Source organism: Sebastes fasciatus, chromosome 18 (assembly GCF_043250625.1).
Source record: "Sebastes fasciatus isolate fSebFas1 chromosome 18, fSebFas1.pri, whole genome shotgun sequence".
NCBI lineage: Eukaryota > Metazoa > Chordata > Actinopteri > Perciformes > Sebastidae > Sebastes > Sebastes fasciatus.
The window spans coordinates 9,782,580-9,792,030 of record NC_133812.1 but is presented as its reverse complement, the minus strand read 5'-3'; positions in this window follow the sequence as shown (position 1 = coordinate 9,792,030).

The following is a 9,451-nucleotide window of genomic DNA, read 5'->3' as shown; positions in this document are numbered from 1 at the left end:
TCAGAGCTAAACTAACTCTTCTGCAGTGTTTAGTGTGCGCGCATGAACGTGAGGTGGAGCGAGAGCGCACGCGTTGTGTGAGTGAAGGCAAGCAGACAGCGAAGCAGCGGAACAGTCTGAACAGCGTAGCCACACGCGAGCGCGCAAGGGATCCCGACACGGTAGATTTATACGTGTAAGAAGTTACAAACATTCCCTTTAAGTGAGGGGAAAAAGACCTAAATCTAGATCTAAATTACCAGCCAGTGTTAAATCATCATATAATCATCTACACATTTAAAACATAAAAAGAACATGAGAGGCAAACCAGCCGGTAATACATTCATATAATTCAACCAACCGAAGTTTTGTGATTATGCTGCCTGCTGCTATTTCATATGGTCCCAGGGCGGTATGGATAATCGTGTTATATATTTTATGCATGCTGTGTGATCTTCTATAGGGCCAGAGGGCAGCTGCTAGAGTGTGTGTGTGATAAGGATATGTCATCTTTAATATCTTGGGCTCAGCTACACATTTTGGTGTTGGGGGACATGACTAATTCATGCACTCAATTTAGTTTTATTTTGAGTATTTCTATTTTGGGGTTTTATTTTCCTGACTTATTTCCAATCTCAAGAGTCATTTTTAGTGTTTAGTTTGAGGACACACATTTTTGTTTTATATGTTCAAAATGTACCTTAAAGGGGAGATTTGTCAAGTATTTAATACTCTGATCAACATGGGAGTGGGCAAATATGCTGCTTTATGCAAATGTATGTATATATTTTATTATTGTAAATCAATTAACAACACAAAACAATGACAAATATTGTCCAGAAACCCTCACAGGTACTGCATTTAGCATAAAAAATTTGCTCAAATCATAATGTGGCAAACTGAAGCCCAACAGGCAACAACAGCTGTCAGTGTGTCAGTGTGCTGACTTGACTATGACTTGCCCCAAACTGCATGTGATTATCATAAAGTGGGCATATGTGTAAAGGGGAGACTCGTGGGTACCCATAGAACCCATTTTCATTCACATATCTTGAGGTCAGAGGTCAAGGGACCCCTTTGAAAATGGCCATGACAGTTTTTCCTCTCCAATATTAGTCTGGAGCATTATTTAGGCTCCTTCGGATCAAGCTGGTATGACATGGTTGGTCCTTTAGATTAGATTTTTTCTAAAACAAAATTTGACTAGACCATCAAAAACAATAAATTATTCCAATAACAGAATTTTATTCCTACCAGTGTGGAGACAGTTAGCTGAATAAATGAAAATGAAAAATCCAAGTGATTGAAAAAATGACTTTGGGTGGAGGTTCATGAAGGGACATGGATCTCAATATTTCTAAAATCCTGGCTACGGCCATGTTCAATATAGGATTGGCCTCTCAGCATTCAATTGTGCAGGACAAGATGTTGCCCAGAGGGCATGCAACTTTTTTCTTTATCTGTTATTTTCAGGTGCCTTGACAATGTCAGCCTCTCCACAGATGTATCCAGGTTACTGCAGGGTCACTGTACGATGAACGGCTGAAATAGCCTCCGTCTTAGCAGCGCCTCAGATCAAACCGATTCACAGCTCTCACTATGAATTAAAATCTGAATTAATTACATCTAAGGGGACTTCAATTAGCTCTGCATCACCATGAGCCATAATTATGACACTAATTATTTGGTAATGATGGTTATCTCGTATTTGAAAGCCACAGCCTTTTGACTGTCATGATCAGTCAAAGTAAAGTAACATAAATGCTTCTGTGACAAATGTAGAAAAAAAAAGAAGCTTATCTTCAAGACTGAGAGAAAGATTGAGTTTTTTTCTCTTTGAGCTGTCTTTTTCTCTTTGGAGGCTCTGAATCATTGTCGGCACCGGCAGTAGAAAATCAATTGTGGCGGCTCAGTGACCCCCACTGACCAGACAGTGTGACAGTCAGTGTGCTGAATAAATGAAATTTTAAAAATAACTTGGGTTGTGTTGGGGGTCATTGGTGGACCTCAGTATTTGTTACCTAAAATGTTCAATAGGATTGCCTTCCCAGCATTCAATTGTGCAAGACAAAATGTTGGCAAGAAACTATCTCATTAATCTGTCCTTGACAACATACGTCACTATAGGCCTCTCCACTCAGGTGTATCCAGGTTACTGCAGGGTCACTGCATGATGAAGGGCTTAGGCAGCTGAGGGCTGAAATTGCCTTCCTCTTTTCTCCACAGCAGAACCTCAGATCAAACTGATACACAGCTATCGCTGTAAATTTAGCTCTAAATTAATCACATCTATAGGGGGACTTCTGTTAGCTCTACATCAACATGAACCACAGTTGTGACTGATTATTTTATAATGATGGTTATATGGAAATCCCCAGACTGACATGACCAATCAAAGTGAAGTACAAAGGATGTTTCTGAGAGATCTACAAGAGATCGATTGAGCTGTCTCTTCTCTTTGGAGTCTCTGTATCATTGTCGGCATCTGCAATAGAAGCCTATGTCATTTTTTTAACCCCTCATGTCACGGACCATTGAGAATTTCTGTAACACCCAATCAGGCTTCTCAGCAGCTTGATCTGCTAGATTTCTCATGTTCTGCGGAGGAGTTGGCTACTAACATTCATGAAACATTGTGCTTCCACTCTGGACACGGTAGCGTCCTTGAAAAAGCACGGGGTGGGTGCATGCTTTAATAACATTACCACCGTGGGTGAATGACTGTATTAGAAGGACGCGTAGACATAGATAGATAGATAGATAGATAGATAGATAGATAGATAGATAGATAGTAACTTTATTGATCCCGAAATTCAAGATGCCTAACGTAAATGGAAAGCAATGAGAGGTGTGAGACATTTCGGTCCTTTTTTGTCGAGTATCCCAGTTAGATTTACTGAGGATGATTAATGGCATGAAATGTTCTTCCTCTCCTTTAGATGTTTTGACAGACAAGATTTTTAAAAGAGGTTTCTGCCTTTTTATCTTCAGATATTGTAGCAATATTTAATAAGTCTTTAGTTATTCCTCCAATTTTTTAAATAGGCTGTTGTTAAATCCCCAATGAAAAATTTTTACTTTGACACAAACAATCTTAATAATTTTAGACCCATATCTAAATGAACCCTTCTTGCCAAAGTACTGGAGAAAGTGGTATATTCTCAGCTCAAATCCTTTATGAATGACCACTCAGTCTTTGAAAAGTTTTCGGTTTTTGAAGTCATCATAGTACAGAAACTGCGCTTCTAAAAGTTTACAATGACATCAGGATGAACTCAGATGCCGGCTGGTACTGTTCTGGTGTTGCTAGACGTCTGCTGCATTTGATAGAGTTGATCATGGCACATTAATTGATCGAATGGGTAGGCATGACTGGGACAGCTCCTTGTCCTATAGCTACGCAAATATCACCTGCGGCGTTCCTCAAAGGTCTATTTTTAGCCCTTTACTTTTCTGTATCTAGATGTTACCACCGGGTCAAGTTATCCGCAACTCCAATATTTCTCTCCATTTTTATGCTGACGATACACAAATCTATTTGTCCATAAATCCATCAGACCTCGCCTCACTCACAGCCTGTCCGGGTCTGGGTATGACGTATTTTTGTAGGCCAACCAGGAAGTTAGCATCGCTCTGGTTCCCTTGACAAACATCCAATGGGATTTTTCCATTGGCTCTGTGGCAAGCACACGCTTATGATACTTACTCGTTTTGTTCAGCAAGATAATCTTTGCAAATGAACACCACTTCGCCAGAAGTAAAAAGCTAGCGGGCTAGTCTGCATGATAATGTTTAGTAGACTCAATTTAACCACTTGTTAGCAACTGCTTTTTTTAAGACCGATAAAGTGTTCAAAATTCAGGAGTGGGGTATTTATTGATGTACTGTATTTTATGTTGTAGAACAAAACGTTAATATCTCTTGAGCTTGTGTTAACCACAGACTTTATTTCAGGCATCTAACTTAAAACCCATTCAAAAAACATACTGACATCTAGATGAGGGAACTGGAAGTGCTAAAATGCGAACTCATTTCTGGGATTTAGGAGTCATTACTGTAGACTCTATTGCCTAATGCTGAACAATGACAAAACTGAAGTGATGGTGTTTGGACCCAAAGCACACAGGGATTGTGTAAATCAGACTTTAGTTTGCAGTGCACCCATGAGGCCAGAAATCTGGAATTAATCTTTGATTCGGACCTTTACTTCTCGAAACATTTTGGCAACATCATCGGTCAAATCAGGAGCATTGCAAAGTTTAGTTAATTTCTTTCATTCAGCGATGCACAAACTGTCATTCATGTTTTTGTCTCCAGCCATCTAGATTACTTTAACCCTTTATATGCCAAACTTCCCCCAGAAATCAACCAACCGCCTCCAGCTTGTACAAAGTACCACAGCTAGGGTTCTAACAAAAACTCGAAAATATTATGAGCACATTTCCCATATTCTCGCCTCATTGCACTGGTTACCCGTAGTAGTGTTCAGAATTGGTAATAACATTTTTAAATCCATTTTATAGGCTCAGTGACCCTCACTGTCCCGACAGTCTGTCAGAAATGAGGTTTGTGATTAGCGGGCAAGAGCAGGACAGAGCGCAAATGTAATATGTTACAGCTGCGTAGGAGAGGGTGAGTGTGAAAAGAGACAGCATGATTATAGCATGCTGTCAAAGTTTAAAATGATACATGGCGAGAGTACAAAGCAATTTGCAAATGTAAATCTTGTTTTTTGGAGGTGACAGGTGTTGATTGGAGCGTTGCTTGTCGAACAAAAAGCTGATATAGCCAGAGGGGAAGGTGTCAAAAAGTATGTTAATACATTAATTAAAGGTCTGTCCAGGCAACAGTGAGAGCCTGAACAGAAGCCTGAGGCATTAAAGGGACTTTGTGGAGTTGTCACTGTAAACAATAGCACTTTTATTTATAGTCCACAGAAACACATTGTGTTTATCCTTAAGACCTGGGTTGAATGCAATTTTTAAAGACCATTTCACAGTTGCAAACCTAAACATTCCAAATGTGTCCCGGTTTATTTCCTGTTGCAGTGTATGGCTTCGTGCGAAATCGCATACTATGCACTACATACTTTACCCAATATGTGTACTATCGTTCAACATACTTTTGTGTAGATAAACATTAGCACGCATCTTTTCCGGATGCACTGAGCAGTAATTTACGTCGTCACTTCCTGAGAGCCTCCCTGCCGGTTGGAGACATGTAACCATAGTAACCTGTACCAATATCATGTGACCAAAACGACGATTTGTGAGAATCAAAGTCTGAATTAATGTAAAATATATATTACGCCTACAAAGTGAAATCTTATACTAACAGTTAAATTGAAGCGTTATTGATGTTATAGAGCTGTCCACCAACGTCCATTATTCATTTTGCCGTCACTACTGCATGATGGGATATTTATGCCGCCATAGTGTCCAGCGTTGCATACTGTAATATTTCACCGGAAATAGAACACAATTCACGTTCCTATTGGTTTCATACTAACTAGGGCATTTATTCGGAATAATCTGAAAAATTAGTTCCCCAACTGAGAAAATTCACGTGAACAAAAACAAGCTAACGTTTTTTTTTCAAGCAATAAAATACAACACATCTTCTTTGTAGCATCCATGTTGTTTCCACATTACGACTTAAAGCTGTGAACACACTGAAGTAGAAAGAACAATTTTCTAACTCAGAAAATTGTACAATCTGAGGACCACATGAATGCACCATTGTCTGCTGTCTTCTAGCTTTCTTATGAATTGCTTCTAAATTGTTCCAGTGTCACTGTTGTGCTCAGCACAGACCTGCAGGGTTTTAATCTGTGCTGGAGGAAACCTCGATGCCTTTCCAAAACTGTTTCTGCTGGCAAATGTCAAGTTCTGCTGCAGCTAACTGTCTGATATCAAGTGCTGTAGGATTTTGGCATGCAGTTGTTTCTTTTAAAAAAAATCTCAGAAATAAAATGACAGACAAAATAAGTTGTCATGTTTCATGATGTTCAGTTTTACTACAACACGGACAGCAGGTCAAACAAGCTATGCAACTTCTGCAACTCTGCTGGCATAATGGTGTGCATGTGCATCTTTACTACCTAAACACCCACTGTGCTTGTAAATTAATTGGAGGCTGGTGTGTTGGAGCCAATACGGGCGTTTTTTGGTTTCTTTTTGAGACTAACTTGTGGGTATTAGTATGCCACGCCACAAGGGGGCAGCTAATGTGTTGGTGATGGGTCACGCCACACAATCAATAAGTAGACAGGTATGTAGTCTCATTGTGTTTGGACCGCTGAAGTTGTAATATTTTTTTCCACAAAGATTAACACAATTAAGCGAAAAAAAAACAATAAGATTGTAAATATTGTACAAGTACTAACACAGCTAACTACAGTATGCAACTACAGCAAAACAGAAGAAGCGAGCGACTAAGGATTAACTACATGTATGCGCGTCAAGAACACATTGTAGCATTCAGTTCTTTAAATATCTGTTATTCATTATTTACACATGGTCTTTTATCATAGTTTTATCCATGATTTATTTAAATACTGAGGTCATGAGTCAAATTACCCCCCAGCAAATTCTTTTATTTTTCACTAAATTATGCATTACCAAGCTCCATATACTTGTGCTGAAAATCCCACTGTAATTATGCCCGTACTATCCCCATTTACTCTCTTTTTTATTGGCAATGTGTTTCCAGTGTTGCTGCAGTTTTCCTCATTAAACCTTTAATAGCATACACTACATGTAATGTAGCATAATCTGCGGCAGTAAAATACTTGTTCTTAATTGCCTAATCTTGTTTTACTCTATATAACAAATGTTATAGATTACTTCATCTAACCTTCACCCACCTCCTGATGGGAAATCAAACAGTGTGATCCTGACCTTTAGACCTCAATTTCAGTTAGCTCTGATAGTGGACCATGGTCTTATGTTTAGTTTGTCAAACCCCTACCAGGTACCATGTGTTCAACATAGATAGGGACCTGGAGTTAACTTAACCCGCCCCATTAATGGCACATTTCTGGGCTAGCATATTGACAGAGCAATTTAGATTTTTCTCAGTGTGGGGGCTGGTAACCCATTGCAAGTTTTGGAAGAAGAACAGTTACAAAGATATTTAACTTAAGATTTCAAGGCCTGTGAAACTAAACATGAGGCCCTGTTCAGACCTGGTATTAACATGCGTCCTGAGTGATCAGATCACAAGTGGACAGCTCAGGTCCAGGTCCTGAGCTGTCCAAGTACAGGTGTGAACGCACTCGAGACGCATTGAGGACGCATTAAGATCGCTCAGACCACATTCAGAGGTGGTCTGGGCTACATATGGCCACATTCTTTTAGCAGTGTGTACGCGAATGTGTCCTGGGCCACATTGAAGGTCCGCCTACTCAACTGACATCCCGGTTGGATCCACGGGGTCTCTGCGCTCCTCATGTGAATAGACTGGCAGACGTGAGCGCTTGTCTGCCTGACGGCATGGAAACTGTTCCAGTTCTGATCTAATCCATTTACGCCGTTTGTTATTTTCCTTAGTTATGAGTGAACCTTGCATCAACTGCATACTACTTTTATATATTTTTTTTCTATTTATTTGTTTGTCTCAATCACTTCCCTTTTTGTTTCAGTCCGTAGCTTCAATCAGAAAACTGAACTTCTTTAAATTAAATAAATGTATGCACATGTACTGAGCTGAAACGTATAAACAAATAAACATTCAAAAAAACTGCGTATACCACTAAGAGGAAAAAAAACATTTGTTGCAATATAACCAATTATGACTAATAAATATTTAAGTTAAGGGACACAAGCTATGGAACACTGAATGAAAAAGGACTGTAAATGTATTGCCTTTTTTCTTTAATACAATTTATATATACACACACACAGTCAACACAAGTGCATTTTCATGTTTAACAGATGTGTGTTTAGGCCATTCAGTTCGCTCTATATAATGCAGCATTGTGAACTTTTGCTTTGAACGTCAGTTGTATACTGTGTGATAAATTTGTTTGCATTCAAGGTAGAGTAAATGCCAATTAGTTATCCTTTATCTGAGCTCTGTCATTGTGCTCTTATTCTTTGTGTTAACGAACAACCCATGCTGCCCACACCATCTGAACCATTCTTCCCTCGTGTTGCCATCTTTTTGATCTTTGAAAAAAAAAAAAATAAATCATACATATCAATGCTGCAAGCTGTTCTTCTTCCTCAAGCTCCAATTAGCATAATCCTCTAGAAAAGCTAAATCATTGTTTTATATGCGCAAAACTGTGGGTATTACAGTGAGTCCCATGTGGCCAAATTCATGTTTAATGTGTGACCCACTCCATCTGTGCGGCATTCTTTACGTGCTCCAATGTCAGCATGATATAAATATAGGGAAAATGTATAATGGGAAAGCTGCAGGAGTTCAGGTTTTTGCACCATTGTGGGGTTTGCATAATGAGAACAGATGGACGAAAAGGCAAACCATTGTAGCTTTATGAAAAGTGCACCAGTTGCTTAAGTTGTCAGGTCCAGAAGTCACCGATAAACATTATGTGATTGTTTAATGCACACCATAATTGAAAGCTGAACGTTTTTGAGGCTGCCAGCTGACCTTGCATGCTGGGTGAACCCTCAGTGAGCTACCAGTGAGGAGGATGCCATGGGAACTAGGAAACTTTCACCAAAATTCACCAAAGACATAGAACACAAAGTTGATGGGAGGCCAAGGGAAGGTCACACTCACAAACAATAACATTTCAGCTTTTTTTCTGTCTCGCTCTGCTCTTTGGAAATCAAATCCAAACTTTCTTGTTCCCCCCTGTGGTGACCTTCTAACTTGAACTTAAAAATTGGTAGAGAGCAAGTGTTGTTTCAATTTTTCCACCATTTTGAGAAATTTGACTTTTGTGAATTTGCTTTTTTTGCTGAGATTTAGACGAGAAGATTGATACCACTCTCATGTCTCATGTCTCTACGTTAAATATGTAGCTAGAACCAGCAGCCAGTTAGCTTAGCTTAGCACCAAGACTGGAAACAGCTAGCACGACCAACACACTGGCACATAAAAACGTAACAAAAGAGATAATGTTCAGCCTGGTCTCATTCCCAGGGTGTCAAATATCGACGCTTGGTCAGTGGCCCTCTGCGTCTACACACAAGGCACCCGTTAGCATCTGTATGAGATGCACCAGGCTTTCAACTAACTCTTATGTAAACCCATCCACGTCATTATTAGACGCTCATAGCAACAGATGTAGATAAAAAGGATCAGTGTGTAGGATTTAGCATCTAGCGGTGAGGTTGCAGACTGCAACCAACTGAATACCCTCTGCTCACCCCTCCTTTTCTAAGCGTGTTGGAGAACTACGGTGGCCTACAGTTAACGTAAAAACCTGAAAGGCTCTCTCTAGTGCCAGCGTTTGGTTTGTCCGTTCTGGGCTACTGTAGAAACATGATGGACTCCGTGA